At 42.3% G+C, this 16,627-nt stretch overlaps 1 long non-coding RNA gene across 1 annotated transcript; it reads right to left on the reverse strand.

Moving 5' to 3' along the window:
* Window positions 1-7,173: 7,173 nt before the first annotated feature.
* Window positions 7,174-15,376, reverse strand: LOC140464219 (uncharacterized). The gene is made up of 3 exons (XR_011954881.1): window positions 14,724-15,376; window positions 10,510-10,576; window positions 7,174-7,915 (listed from the first exon to the last, which is right to left on the reverse strand). It is a non-coding gene; the product is annotated as an uncharacterized lncRNA (long non-coding RNA).
* Window positions 15,377-16,627: the final 1,251 nt, after the last annotated feature.

Genomic DNA, 16,627 nt, shown 5'->3' on the forward strand with positions numbered 1-16,627 from the left:
TAACAAGAGGGATTGAGTATAGAAGCAAAGAGGTGCTTCTGCAGCTGTACAGGGCCCTGGTGAGACCACACCTGGAGTACTGTGTACAGTTCTGGTCTCCAAATTTGAGGAAAGACATTCTGGCTATTGAGGGAGTGCAGCGTAGGTTCACGAGGTCAATTCCTGGAATGGCAGGATTGCCTTACACGGAAAGACTGAAGCGACTGGGCTTGTATACCCTTGAGTTTAGAAGACTGAGAGGGGATCTGATTGAAACGTATAGGCTTATGAAAGGATTGGACACTCTGGCAGGAGGGAACATATTTCCGTTGATGGGGGAGTGCCGAACCAGAGGACACAACTTAAAAATACGGGGTAGACCATTTAGGACAGAGATGAGGAGAAACTACTTCACCCAGAGAGTGGTGGCTGTGTGGAATGCTCTGCCCCAGAGGGCAGTGGAGGCCCAGTCTCTGGATTCTTTTAAGAAAGAATTGGATAGAGCTCTTAAAGATAGTGGAGTCAAGGGGTACGGAGATAAGGCTGGAACAGGATACTAATTAGGAATGATCAGCCATGATCATATTGAATGGCGGTGCAGGCTCGAAGGGCAGAATGGCCTACTCCTGCATCTATTGTCTATTGTCTATTGTCTATTGTCTATTGGATGCAACCAGCAAAATGGCATGGCAAAATAGGCAGTTGGCTGATAAAGGTGTGTCTGTTTAATGTTTGGGGAACATTGCTGTACTTTCATACCTAATAACACTAGTCCTGAAGGGTCATTTACTAAGGCATAAGCTGAGAAATCTGGGAATTTAAGGAAAATGCAGGGTATGGTCATCAGTTCTTTGACTGGTTAGCATCTTGGGAGTTTGGGGGGGGCTTCATTTGCCAAGTTTGGAATCATTGCTGCTGTCTTGTTACTTCTCCTTGCTGTTGTACTATGCTGTGCATTACCTCTCATTAAGTCTCTTGCAAAGCAACTCCTCGTCATGCTGGTCTGTTCTGAGTCATCTCCCATCGCAGAAAAGGTTCCAACCCTCTATTATTATGACCCGCTTTGAGAGTGTGTTGCTGGAAAAGCACATGCAATATCTGAGGAGCAGGAATATCAATGTTTTGGGCTGGAGCCCTGATGAAGGATGCTGTGCCTAACCTGCTGTGCTTTTCTAGCAACACACTGCCAACTCTGATCTCCAGCATCTGCAGACCTCACTGTTTCCTATTATGACCTGCTGTCCACTGAAGTGCAGATGGCATCTGGGGACATGACTTTTTGAATATTATTTTTGTTTTTATTTCCTTAAACTTAGTCTGTAAGGGTTTCTGAGGAATTCTCTGTGTCTCCTGGTCATTCCTAAAAGGTGCTATCAACCATATCACACAGAGCCAGTGGTTGTTTTCTTTCACAATGCACTCACTGATGTCTATTCACTACAGCACCTTAATTTTGTTAATATTCCATTGATATCCTTCATCAGAAGCTGTAAAATGTTCCTGGACGCTACTTCAAAAAATTAGGAGCAGAAGATGCCATCAGTTTCTATTTCTTGTAACATGAAAGTGAACACTAATTTTTCATGAAGTTATCAGGCAATGTAATGGTTGTAAACAGATTCTAGCCAGCATTCTGTCCAAACCTAAACACATCAAATAAGTATTTCATGTTTGTAGTGCCTTGTACTTGCTTAGGACAACTCAAAGCTCTTCATAGCCAATGATATACTTTTGAAATGTAATAGAATCCATAGGATTCCTGCAGTGTGGAAGTAGGTTATTTGGCCCATCAAGTCCACACCGACCTTCTGAAGAGCATTCTGTAACCCTGTATTTCCTGTGGCTAATTCACCTAGCCTGCACATCCTTGGAAACTATGGGTAATTTAGCATGGCCAATCCATCTAACCTGCATATCTTTGGACTGTGGGAAGAAACCAGAGTATCCAGACAAAACCAACACAGACATGGGGAGAATGTTAAAATTCCACATAGTTGCCCAAGGCTGACTCAGACCTGGGTCTCTGGCACTGTTAGGCAGCAGTGCTAACCACTAAGCCATTGTGCCATTCACTGTTGTTAAATGCAGCAGCTAATTTGCATACAACAAGCTCCCACAAATACAGTAGCAGTGAGATGCAATCAGCTGCAAAACATTGTAATGTTAGAAATTCAAAATAAAATCAGAAAATGCTTAATAGTATGGCAGTGTCTTTGGAGAGAAACAGAGTTAATATTTCAGATAGCACTTTAGCAGCATTGTGAGACAAACATGATTTAATTTATTTTGTGATCTTGATGCCTGGCTAATCATTGCACAAGATATAGGGAAGAACTCTCCTGCTATGCTTCAAATAGAGTCATAATAGATCAGCTGGAGGCTGGAAGAACACAGCAGGCCAAGCAGCATCAAGAGGTGGAGAAGTTGATGTTTCAGGTGTAACCCTTCTCCAGGACTGGGGATGGGTATGGGGGTTGCTGCAGATAAAAGGGGGTGGTGGAGGCAGGGTGGTGAAGTGGCGATATGTGAAGACAGGTAGATGGTACGACCTGGTTGGTCAATGAGAGGAATAAATCTGGTGGCAGGGAGCAGTGGAAGGGAGGGAGAAGGGCGGAGAAGGGCTGGGAAGGGGGTAAGGGGAAGGGAAGGGAGGTCATTTGAAATTGGATAACTCAATGTCAAGTTCTCTGGTCTGTAAGCTGCTCAGGTGGAAGATTAGGTGCTGTTCCTCCAATTTGCAGTGTGGTTCGTTGTGGCAATGGAGGAGACCAAGGACGGTCATGTCAGAAAGGGAGTGGTTCAGGGAATTGAAATGGGTGGTGACTGGCATCTTTTCTGGTTGCAATGGAAGGTACCATTGTTCGGGGATGGTCAGTGGGGAGAGTGGTGCAAACCAAGGACTGTCGAAGGGAATAGTCCTTGCAGAAGGCAGAGAAGGTGGGAAGGGGAGGATGTTCTTGGTCGTGGAGTCTAGTTGGATTTGACAGAAATGTTTAAGGATGAAGTGTTGGATTTGGAGACTGGTGGGGTAGTAAGTGAGATTAGATTAGATTCCCCACAGTGTGGAACAGGCCCTTCAGCCCAACAAGTCCATGCCAACCTTGCGAAGAGAAACCCATCCCCCTATATTTACCCCGAAATCACCTAACGCTATGGACAATTTAGCATGGCCAATTGACCTAACCTGGACATCTTTGGACTGTGGGAGGAAACCGGAGCACCCGAAGGAAACCCACAATTGCCTGAGGTGGGAATTGAGCCCAGGTCCCTGGTCCTGTGAGGCAGCAGTGCTAACCACTGAGCCACCATGCCGCCCAAGAGGAGTGAGGACAAGGGGGACTTTATCTTAATTACAGTGGGGAGCAATTTAGAGCAGTGGGATGGGGAATGGAGGCGGTGTGGCTGAGGGCTATCTGGATGACAGAGGAGGAAAAACATGTTCAAAATAGGTGGATACCTGGGATGCTCGTGAGTGGAATTTCTCTTTGATCTGTTGCGGCGGAGGCGGAGGAATTGGGAGAATGGGATGGAGTTCTTGCAGGATGGGAGGAGGTGTAGCCCAGGTAGTTATGGGAGTCTGTGGGTTTGTAGTAAATGTCCATCTGGAGACTCACCCAAGATAGAAATGGTGAGGTCAAGAAAGGGAATGGAGATGTCTGAGATGGACCAAGTGAATTTGAGGGCGGGGTGGAAGTTGTGGGTGAAGTCAATGAACTGCTCCAGTTCAACCTGTGTGCAGGACACTGCCTCGATGCAGGCGGGAGAGTTGGGGCACAGTGCCTGTGTAGGTACTGAAGAGGGACTGTTCGTTATAGCCAACAAAGAGGCAGGTGTAACTGGAGCCCATCTGGGTGGCCATGGCTACCTCCTTGATTTGGAGGAAATGAGATGGGTTAAAGGACATGTTATTGAGGGTGGGGACAGTTTGGTGAGGCAGAGGAGGGTATTGGTGGAGGGGGACTGGATGGGTCTGTTGGAGGAAGAAGCGGAGAGCCCGGAGGCCATCCTTGTGGGGTATGGAAGTATATACGTACTGCACATCCATAATGGAAGATAAAGTGCTGGGGTCCAGGGAACTGGAAGTTACTGAAGAGATGGAGGGCATGGTTGGTAACACGGGTGTAGGTGGGAAATACCTGACTTAAGGGGGAGAAGATGGGGTCAAGGTAACATGAGATGAGTTTGGTAGGGCAGGAGGATGCCGAGACGATGACGGGGTATTTGGGCTTGTGGATCTTGGGGAGCAGGTAGAACTGGGCAGTGCTGGACTAGGACATAATGCGTTTGGAGGCAGTGGAGGGGAGATCACCGGAGGCAATGAAGGCACGGACAATGTGGGTGATTTTAGCCCGATGGTCGCAGTGGGGTCGTGGGCGAGGGGAAAGTAGGATGTGGTGTCAGAGAGTTGATGTTCAGTCTCTGTGACATAGAGATCCATTCTCCTGACCACCACTGTCCCACCTTTGTCAGCGAGTTTGATGATGAGGTTGTTGCGGAAGGAGTGGAGTGCTGCACATTCAGAGGAGGTGAGGTTGGAGTGGATGAGGGAAGTGGAGAAATTGAGCTGCTGATGTCACATCAGCAGTCTGCAATGAAGAGGTCTAGGGTGGATAAAAGGCCATCAGGTGGTGACCAAGTGGAGGAGAAAGGTTGGAGGTGGGAGAAGGGGTCCTCAAAGGGAGGATGGGAGTTTTTGTCAAAGGCATGGACACGGAGATGGTGGAAGAAGATCTCCATGTTGTGGCGGGTCCGGAATTTGTTAACGTGGGGGCAGAGGGGTACGAGTGTGTGCCCTTTTCTGAGGACAGACCGTTCAGCCTCAGACAGTTTGAGTTTGGGGGGGATAGTGAATATGTGGCAAGGCTTGGGGTAGGGTTTTAGGAGGGGTCCTTAAATGGCTGATGTGGGGAGAGTAAGGGTGATGGCATGTGCTGGGTGAGGGTTGGACATGGTGAGATGGATCAAAGGGTATGGGGAAAAAAATGGGAATGGCACTGAGTTGGATGATCAGTTCTGATCATATTAAATGGTGGAGTAGACATGAAGGACCAAATGACCTACTCCTGTTCCGATTTTATATGTTACAATGTTAAGTTTCCTTCCAAGTTGTACTCTATCCATATCATCATTCCTTCACTGCAGCTGGATTAAATCTTGGAGCTATCTTCCAAAAGTCCTTGTGGATCTACCTGTCCGGTTATCAATCACATGACCCAGTATCGTGTCCACAACAAGAAGATGGGAAGGGTGATGAGCTACATTCTTGAAAAGTAGACTAGCAGTTCAAAAACACAAAGAGAAAATGCTGGAAAATCTCAGCAGGTCTGGCAGCATCTGTAAGGAGAGAAAAGAGCTGACGTTTCGAGTCTAACTGACCCTTTGTCAAAGCTCTGACATGGGAAAAACCAGCTTTTTCTCTTTTGGTTTCAGATTCCAGCATCCACAGTAATTTACTTTTATCGTTAGTTCAAAGACACAACTCACCACCATCTTCTTAGAGGCAGATAGGAATAGACAGTAAAGACTAGCCAGCAGCACTCACTTCCAGAAATAAGAAAAACCTGACACATTTCTCCATTTTCTATTGTTTACCTTCTTCACTGCACCTGCTTCTATTCCATTACTCCTTCCTCCTCTCCTTCTGTCTCTTTACCCCTTCAGTTCTTTTTCCCTCCTCCTTCTCCTTTTCCCTCTTTCATCCTCCTTTTCCCCATTTTCCCTTCTTCTCTCCATTTTCTCCCACCCTTCTCTTCTTTACCTTTCTCATTCCCCTCTTCTCCCCACCCTCTGACTGGTTTCAGATATCTCTGCCTTTGGTGCCAATTTGTTGAATTCCTCCAAGAGGGAGTTGGAATTGTTTCTGATTATGGAGGACACCAGCTCTTTGTGAATGGGAATTCAAGAGTGATCTCCTGGGATAACTCGATCGCTTGAAAATGACCTCAGATTTTGCTTCCTCATTTTTGTTGAATTTTAGCTTGTTTTTGTACCTCTCCCAGGTGATCAAGTGGTTTATTTTTTATAAATGTGGATAATTTATTATTATGGGAAGGGCATTACAGTTGTGTGGACAGTCTTATTGGTTGAAAGGCCTGTCCACTCTTACCCAGATGTCGATATATCGTTATACTGTTTGTCATTGCTGTCTGTTTGACTGGCAGTTTCAGGACTGGGTGACAACTTTGTGATTGGCAAGTATAAACAGGCTGGGATCCCAGTGACCTTTCTGTTCTATGATCCCTCAATATTGATAAGATTCCTGCCTGGTCCTGTACCGTCATTTACACTTACTGGTCAGTACTGAGTTAGCAGAGTTCAATCAATCTTGGCCTTGAAAACAGAAGCAGAATCAGGCAGGACTGGGAATATGATAACAACAGCTGGGAAAATGCTAGTGGTTGATTGGCAGCTGAGAACACTATGAACTGTGATGCTTTTGTTGTGGAATAGTGCACCAATGCTCATTGCAAGAACTGTCACCAGGACAGCAAACCACAACACGGCGGCACAGTGGCACAGTGGTTAGCACTGCTACCTCACAGCACCAGAGACCCGGGTTCATTTCCCGCCTCAGGCGACTGACTGTGTGGAGTTTGCACGTTCTCCTCGTGTCTGCGTGGGTTTCCTCCGGGTGCTCCGGTTTCCTCCCACAGTCCAAAGATGTGCAGGTCAGGTGAATTGGCCATGCTAAATTGTCCGTAGTGTTAGGTAAGGGGTAAATGTAGGGGTATGGATGGGTTACACTTCGGCGGGGCGGTGTGGACTTGTTGGGCCGAAGGGCCTGTTTCCACACTGTAAGTAATCTAATCTAATCTAAAAAAAAACAAAGGAAGAACTTCAGCAATGAGAAATGGATTAATTATATTCCAGAGGCTTGGAATTTCATTGGATTTCATTCTCTTTCCCACTCTGACTTTGGTGGCATTACAGATGCAGTAGAGGAACAAGAGGCTTAGGCCCATGAGACGATGGGCCAAGTGCTGGAAAATGGGACTAGGATAATTAAGCAGTTATTTTTGATTGGGCTGAATGGTTCTTTTTTCTGTCTGCAGACGTTGATGACTCTATGACTCTAAGAATAGCTTTCAGGAAATTCCTGGTCGTAGTTTTTGTTTCAATCTCTTCTATGCTCCTTCAGATTATAACACATCTTTTTAAAATTTATTGAGACATAATATTGTGAAAATTATAACATATCTTTTTAAAATTTATTGAGACATTATAGTGTGATATTATTTGGTAAACCTGGTGCATCAGTTAGGAACTGTGTTGAAACCTTTTCACAGGAAAGTTACATATACTTTCCTAACCATGATCCACACTGAACTGTGACAGCCCATTGTGACACCATTCACAGCAGAAACTCATTACAAAGTAAACAATCTCCCAAATCATCATCTGTCCAGTTCAAGTTCAAACTTCCATAAAGTCCGCTCCAAAGCAAAGTTTAGATGTGATGATTTTTCCTCGCATAGTTACAACTCTAGCATCATTCTAACAGGTGTGAGCATATGAAGGGCAACTAGCTGTCAAGGATATCTGGTGAAGACAAAAGGATAAATAGATATCTTAAACCGAGAACTTTATTTAGTTCTTGTTAGATATAAGGGAGCATGCACTCAGATGTTTCCCATAGGAGACTAAATGGCTGAGCATATTCTCTAATCCGGGTAAGTGTACCTCAGCTATCAGAGGCAATCCTGTAATGAGATGAATATTTCACTTGCTGCTTTTTCCTGTTATTTCTAACTTCATATTCTGTCTAAAAAGATTTTCTAGGCCAGCAGGCAAGCTGAAATGGATGTTTCAGAGCTCTGAAGGTGATGTTTGCTATTTGAACTTTACAGACAATGTTGTAAGTGTGCCATGAAGCCTGGTGTCTCCTACCCATGGAAGTGGAGAAGCAATATGTTGTAGTTTAGTTCTCCAAGCAGCCCTGCAAAGAATGGAAACATTGTTTAGAAACCTATCTCTTTTACAAGTAGAAAGAATCAGTTAATTTCATTTGCTTTGCCCTTCTCCAGGTTCTGTTGCAGAACTGGGCAGAAATAACCTCCAAACTGATACGATAAACACCGCATTCAATCTGAAACATGCTTAATTATATATATATATATATATATAGTCAGTTCTGGTATAACAAGTCCTTCGTTAATGCAAATTGGCAGTAACGTGATTGGTGAATAGGGAACACTGTTTATAAAATGCAAACTTGTAAAATGTGTGTTGGTTATAACGTGATTAGATTGCCAAGACTTTGTGTTATTTGTATTGTGTGATTTTTTGTATAGCAAAGGGTCACACAGGATCGTGCTATAGAAAAATTGATTGTTTGTTCATCCTAAACAACAGGCACTGGGGAATATAATTTATTTCAAGCAATCAAAATTTTCAGTCAAATTTGGAAGTGGAGACATTGATGGAGATGTGGGAATGATCACCTTACATTAATATTAAGCTACATGTATGTAGAGAGATTGTATCAAGGATGCTTCACTCATCCAGAGAAAGAGTCCCATTATTGCCACCCAGGTTGACAGGGTTGTTAAGAAGGCATACAGTGTTTTAGCTTTTATTAATAGAGGGATCGAGTTCTGGAACCATGAGGTTATGCTACAGCTGTACAAAACTCTGGAGCGGCCGCACTCAACATATTGTGTACAGTTCTGGTCACCACAATATAAGAAGGATGTGGAAGCTTTGGAAAGGGTGTAGTAGAGATTTACTAGAATGTTGCCTGGTATGGAGGGGAGGTCTTACGAGGAAAGGCTGTGGGACTTGAGGCTGTTTTCGTTAAAGAGAAGGTTGAGAGGTGACTTAATAGAGACATATAAGATAATCAGAGGGTTAAATAGGGTGGACAGGGAAAGCCTTTTTCCAAGTATGGTGACGGCGAACACGAGGGGGCATAGCTTTAAGTTGAGGGGTGATACACATAGGACAGATGTCAGAAGTAGTTTCTTTACTCAGAGAGTAATAAGGGTCTGGAATGCTTTGCCTGCAACGGTAGTAGATTTGCCAATTTTAAGTACATTTAAGTCGTCATTGGACAAACATATGGATGTACATGGAATAGTATAGGTTAGATGGGCTTCAGATTGGTATGACTTGTCGGCGCAACATCGAGGGCCGAAGGGCCTGTACTGCACTGTAATGTTCTATGTTCTAATATGATTTGAAGTAGGGCTAGGGTTAGTATTTATCCCTTAAATTATCATCCCAATCAAATTACCTGGTCATTTAACTCATTTTTGCTTATGGGAGCTTGTTGTGTGCAAATCCATTGCCATTTTCCAATATTATGACAATCTCTATGTTTGTTTCAGTTTGATGGGATGATACAGAGGGAGCTTTTATCCTCTTGTATTTTTGCCTGTGCCTGTACTTTGAGTGGTTGATAGGATTAGTGTAGAGGAGAAAGTGAGGACTGCAGATGCCTGGAGATCAGAGCTGAAAATGTGTTGCTGGAAAAGCAGCATCGAAGGAGCAGGAGAATCGAAGTTTCGGGCATGAGCCCTTCTTCGATGAAGGTTTACTCTGCACCTAACTCTATGCTGTTAATCTGTTCTGAAAGTGTTTTGTGGGACACTGTGGAGAAAGGTTTCCTCTGTATCTAAGCCCATACTATACCTATCCTCCAACTCCTCTCCAATTCCTTCCAGTTGTGTGGAATGCACTCACCCAGTTCAATTCTTACTTGGAACCAGGGTAACATGCAATGGCTTCTTAACAATATTAGGACTAATTTCATTACTGGGCCATGCTCCAGTGTGGTTGGGGAGAGTTTCAACTAAATTGTCATGAGGATTGGCAGCATCACACAGAGGAGTAGAGAGGAATAAGACCATGAAATAAGAGAATGGGACAGTATGTGAGAAGAGATTAGCTCCATATCAGAAAGGAGCAGATTTACAAGGATTGTAAGGGCCATAAAGATAGATTTACAATGTTTGTTTATAAACGTAGTGAGTAACATTGATGAACTTCAAACACAGCTAGCCATGTGATGATTTGATGTAGTCATAGACAATGAAATGTGACTTAAAAATGTTAAGGACTGGTTGGTTATACTCAATACTATAAAATCTTCAGAAAAGATAGAGAAGGGGGAGAAAAGAGATTTAAGTTATCAGTATAGTTTAGAAGGTATTGTTGAAGGTACCAGTACATATACAAGTTGTTGTTGTATCACACCAATTCTGCACCTGCCTTGAGAATATTTGATTTGATCTGGTGTGATTGATACGGAAAAAGAACTGAACTGCAGTGTGAAAAGGAATAGATGGATAACCAAATGAAAGATAAGCCTTGAAGAGGTTTATGAAGGTGTGGAGGAATATAGATAGAGAGAACAGGATGAAGACAAGTGTGCGTCATGTTGCTAGATTATGATGACTGGAAGGCTGACCTCATCGTTGAACCAGTGAGATGACGCAAAGCACGCGAAAGCATGAATGTTATCAGTTTTGTTCACAAAGTTCACAATAAAGGTAAATAATAACATACAAAATAAGAGAAATAAATTCATACCATTAGTAAAAACAGCACAGCTTCTATTGTTGAAGGATTTGTTGGTTACATCTTGTGATGAAGTTATCTGAAAGAACAAAATTCAATTTAATTTAAGAAGTGTTTAATTCTTCCATAAATCCATCGCCTTCCACAACTCTTTCGAACCCCAGATCTACTCACCCATTTAATCAGCTGTCACAACTCCCCTCCCCTCTCACGGAGTCTTTGTCCCCCAACCTCTTTCAGCTCAGTTATAGACATTTTTTGTAAACATTTTCTGATTTTGAAAGGTAAAAGAAATAAAACTCCAAGATAATCTCCCATCCTTCAAACACTGAATCCCATTCCCACACAATTATTTTTTGCAGTTCTTTGTGGAACAAATGAGTTGAGTGGTATTTTTAAACTTAATTAGTTCAATAAAACACAATAAGATGGTAGGGCAGATGGTGTATTGCAGCTGTAACATGTGGAAGCAATGGACACCTCTCTGATCAACAACAACCACCTGTGTAGTAATGCCTTAAGCTTGATGTTGGTGAATTAGGGTCTGAGCTTTGGACACTGCATCAAGGGTGAAAATATTATCTGGGCATTTGCTTCCAAGAGGCAGTCACACCCCTTTTCTCCAGAACTGGAGAAAAACAAATGGGTAAGGCTTGCCATCAACCATCTCCATTGTATAACAATGCCTTTCAGCTTTAAACCATTCTGGGTAAACAGTACAAGTTGGTCATATGGCTGAAGACCCAAGGTTGTTTGCAAAGAACTCCACTGTAGAATGTCAGCCACACACCAGGGCAGTAACACCGAAGCTAATTTAAACTTGGAGTGACGACATCTTTACAAAGCCTCCTAGCCTGATCGCTAAATCCAGGGCTGCCTGTAGAGAAATCCCACTTCTTGCTACAAAGAAACATTTAGTCTCCCCTAGAATTAGGAAACACAGCTTCAAAATATGGGGTCACCCATTTAAGGTCGATGTGAGGAAGAATTCATTGTCATTAGTGCTTGGAGTTATCTCTCCTAGTGAACAGTGTAAGTGTTGATCACTGAATATATTCAAGGCAGAGTTAGACTGAGATGGGTGTGAAGGGTTATGAGGGGACAGACAGCAAAGTGGAAATAAAGTCTCATCAGAACAACCATGGCTTTATTGACTGGTGGAGCAGGTTCAATGGGCAGGTGACTTTTACCTGCTCCTATTTTTTGTATTTTTATGACTTGACACTCAGATTGTTTCTGGAGCCTGTTCTGCTCCAAATCTCTCACTCATAGTTTCATAGTTTAATAGTAATGGAAGGAGGAGTAGGCCATTTGGCCCATCAAGCCTGTTCCGCCATTCATTAAGATCATGGCTGATCTGTCCATCATCTCAGCTCCTCCTACCTTCATTATCACCATAACCTTTAATTCCATAACATGCAAAAACCCATATATGTTTTGAATATATTTAATGAAGCTGCCTCTACTGCTTCCTTGTGCAGAGAATTCCAGAGATTCACTGCTGTCTGGGAAAAGCAGTTCCTCCTCATCTCTGTCCTAAATGTACTCCATGTAATCCTGAGGCCTTGTCCCCTCAACCCATTCACACCTATCAGTGAAAACAACTTGCCTGCCTCTTTCTTACCTATCCCATTAATAATTTTATGTGTTTTTATAAGATCCTCTCTTATTCTTCAAAATTCAAGTGAGTACTCTCAATCAGAACAGATGGCTCCATTTCATTTTATGGTCTTCGCTAATCTCTTCAAAGCTCACATACCTTTCTCATCATTTGGGTTGATGATACATCACTGGGACACTAGGGACTATTTGGCTCGATGCTCCTCTGTAAGGTTTTTCTGTCAAACACGGCATTACTCATCTCCATGACTGTTTCAACTATCACCTCACCCAAGATCAGGCACTCATTATTGACTTCCCAGATTGATCTAATCATCCTGGAGCATCTTATCCCAACCAGTGTAAATACACTTTTTCCCTTTGTAAACAAGCCTCAAAACCTTGAACACTTCAATCAGATCTCCCCTTGACCTACTCCAGTTGAGTAGAGGTTGAAGTTATTTAATGCCTCCTTGGATTTTCCTAATTTCTTTTGGGTCACAACAGAAAATCTCTCTGGCCCCTCACTATGGCCTCATGCCCAAAGAACAATACAACATTGGGACACTTTCTTCTATTCATGTCTCACTGAATGAACTATATGTTTGATATTACATGTTTCTCTTTGTTCTCTAAATGTTAGAGTCTAAGACACTTTTTAAACAAGAACACCAGTGTTTTTCCCTTTGTACGGCTTCAAAGTCTTGTCTTCTGAAGGGTAAAGATTTGGGTATCTGATGCATTATAGACTCACAAATGCTTTGTTAAAATCAGTGTCTCTATTTTTCCATTGCTAATACTTTTATTGTTTGGGGTCTAGCTCTATTCAAGGTCACAGAGATAATACGTAATCTCACATTTCTATGCAAGCAACCACACAATGTAAGCTGTTGTGTCCACCTGATACTCTTCCTCAAACTCCATACATAACAGCAATGCTTTTAATAACTCTGTAAAGATGCTGAGAATCTATATCTTTCACTAATGGGAAGATTCAAAACACACAAAGAGGGGCAGGTGAATTCTTCCCCCAAATCCACCAAAGCACTGTGGAACTTTGAACCATAGGTGCAATTGATGGGAGAAAACCACTTCCAGAAGTAGACATTTAAACATGGGAGAGAGCCAACCCATGACTGGAGGAGCTGTGAGCAGTTAGGAAGGTAAGTTATGTTATTGAGGGAGTCACCAGGGGAGCTGGAGCTGCCTTTTGCCATGGGCTGGAACTTTTGTTGGGCAGGAGAGGGTGCATTGGGTGGAGAAGGTGGTAGCAATATGATTCAGTGGAAGAGAAGACTGTAAGAGGGGTGGGCGAGTAGGAGATTGCAAGAGTGGTGGGGTTGAGGAGTGGTCTGCAAGATGAATTGGTGAAGAGGAGACAAGACAACTGTATGGCGGAGACTGCAAGTAAGTGGGCCACAAAATTGTAGACAGGAGGAAGAAGTTTCAAGTAGATTTTGGATATGGAAGCTATAAGCAGTAAGAGAAGCTGGAGGCTACAAAGGGCTAAGTGGAGAAGGAGCCTACAAAGGAGGCTGAGCAGTTTTAAACCCATCAGAAAATAAATATTCAGCTAACTAGGAGTCAAGAAAACTTGAAATCACTGGGATAATGAATTCTTTTCAAATGAATGTGGAATCTGTACTTTTAGGCTGCAGAGGTTTAGGAGCTACAATGTGGGTAAAAACTTGTGATGGTTCTACCAGTTGTTAAATTTAAGTCTGAGATTCAGTGAGATGCCTGGCTAAAATGTTCCAGCTTAATGCAAGAGAAACATATTAATTGTGACCTCAACCATCTATATCAGGTATTTGAGATGATACTTGTTTGGGTGTGGGAGATGTGTGTCAGTTATTTTATCTTTTAAAATAACTTTTGTTTTAACTTATATCCATTATTTTGAACCAATTTAACCACTGTGGTGTCTAGGAAATTAATGCTTTACTTGTGTGCTCTACCTCATTCCTGATGAAGGGCTTTTGCCCGAAATGTTGATTTTCCTGCTCCTTGGTTGCTGCCTGAACTGCTGTGCTTTTTCAGCAACACTCTGATCTTGACTCTGATCTCCAGCATCTGCAGTCCTCATTTTCGCCTACTCTACCTTTGTGTCTAATGGTGCATTGATACTTTTGGAGAATATTGTTTAACCCTACTTATTCCGTTTTTGTCTGAATCCAATATCCCATGTATCAAAACAAATGCAAAATGATATTATTTTGTTGTAACTGTATCACCTAATAAATGAGTTAGTGAGGACAGAAAGGAGCCCCGAAAACAAAAATATAGCCCTCAAAAATAAATAATACCCCCCAAGAAAATCTCAAAATGAGCTCTCATAAATTGTCCTGGTAAGAGGATGTGTGCTCAACACAGAATGGCCTGCTAGATGAAAATGAGTGGTTATTAAGGTATAGACATATTTAACAATTACAGCAAATGTACACTGCATAGAGATTGGTCCAATGTGCTGGGCAGACTAGAACACAGTTCATAGTTGAGGTAACTGTACTTACTGACTTGTCAGAAGTTCAGACACAGAACATCAGACATTTAACCTGCATTGTTCAAACATTCAAGAAAACAGACAACATTTCAATGACTGAAAGATGAAAGCTGTTCTTTCTTACCTCAAATGGTTTCATGATTAAAACAATGGTTCACACACGGTAAGTCAGTAGATTCTGTCAGACCCTTGCCACCATCAGGCAGTGAGTCTTTTAGGAAGGAATAGACTGAATTAGTAGATGAGATGGTTTTTAAAGGATTGCAAGGGCACTAGCTGGAAATTCCAAAGCATAAAATAACGTAGTTCCTTCCTCAAATTGATTAATAATCAGCAACTGTGAGGCTAGTGAAACAAGATATGAACAAGTTCCTTGTAAAAGGACTGTGAAGTTTCTAGAACAAAATAATAAAATTCAGCAAAATGCTGAATGAGAATCAGAACTGCACATAATGTTAAAACGTCAGGCTGGGTTTTGTGCTCCCTGACAGTGAGTTTGAAGGTTGTGTGGATGAGGCAGAAAATCCACCTGGTGACCAGCCTATCACCCAATAGCCCTCCCCCTACCTGTCTGACATTTTACAAGGTGGGCGAGCCTGACCCCAATGACATTCCAGACTTCCAAAAGCCCAGGTGCCTCTTTGTTAGACATATGTGTAATCCCAGCAGTGGCCACTGTTGGCTGAACCTCAATCTAAATATGTGCAAAAGTTTTGCCTTAAAGCAATTAAAATTGTTCCCAGCATTTAATTGCTGTCGGGCAACCTTTAAGATTGTGAATACTTTTGCCACTGACGTTTTAGCTGAGGGAGTGCATAGAAGCCATGCTACCTTTTGAAACGCTGCCTATGAATTTCTTTCTCTATCTGACTTCCTCTGCTTGTAGTATGTATGGTAGCCTTAAATGGACAAAATGAACACTATACTTAAAACACTGCATATCCACACCCTGAAAAAAACACCAGATAGATAATCTCTGAAACAGGATCATGTGTACACTTCCTGAGAAGAGGACACTGAGCAGACTCCCTGATTGCACGTGAACATTTTACAGACAGACTCCAAGATAGTACCATATACATATTTGTTGATTCAAGCTAATGCAGATACCTGCTAAAACAGGACCATGCATCCATGCCCTGAAACAGCCTCATGCTTGAATGCATCACTTTACACTTCTCAGTATTAAGTTCTATCTTCTACTTTCCTACCCTTGCTGTTGACTATCCATGTCCTGTTGCATGTCCTGGTCAGTAATCTCTTCATTGTTTGACGCTCCACCAAGCTAAAGAGTATTTACAAAATCTGAAATGTTACTCTGTATATCTTTTATCATATATGTTAAAAACAGAAGTGGTTGTAGTACTTACACCACTCTGGACCAGCACTTTCTAGTCTGATCAATAACCTTATACCACAATTCACTGTTTTGTGTCATTAAGCCTTTTTGTTAATTCAAGCTGAAACTGACCCTTTTACTTCATAAGCCTCAACTTTGTTAGCCAACCTTTTATGTGGCTCTTTAGCAACTGCTTTCCTGACATTAATTTAAACAGCATTCATTGCAATCCTTTCATCAATAACTTGCTACTTCATCAAAAGAATGAGCCAGGCAAACTTCAATTTGCATTGTACAAATTGGATTAATCCTTAACTGACTCAGACTTCTCTAATTGCTTATTGGGGGCTTTTTTCTTGGACTATTCTTTCCAAAATGTCCAACATTGATATCAAACTAACCAATCTGTAGTTACTAGGAATGCTGCTACTAACTTTATTCAATAAGGATGTTCAATTTGGCACTTTACAATCCTCTGATAATTCTTCTACATCGAGGGAAAGTTGGAAGATAATACCAAGCCCTTCTATCATCACTCACTATCCATTAACAACTTGCAATACAATCCAGACAACATATCAACTCAATCATACTCAGCCTCTCTAGAACATTCTGCCGATCAATTCTCACCCGATTCATTCTCTCTCCCATTTCTGCTTCTTCCAATATTTTGCGAACATCTGCTTCTT

This window comes from Chiloscyllium punctatum, chromosome 39, assembly GCF_047496795.1.
Source record: "Chiloscyllium punctatum isolate Juve2018m chromosome 39, sChiPun1.3, whole genome shotgun sequence".
Lineage (NCBI taxonomy): Eukaryota > Metazoa > Chordata > Chondrichthyes > Orectolobiformes > Hemiscylliidae > Chiloscyllium > Chiloscyllium punctatum.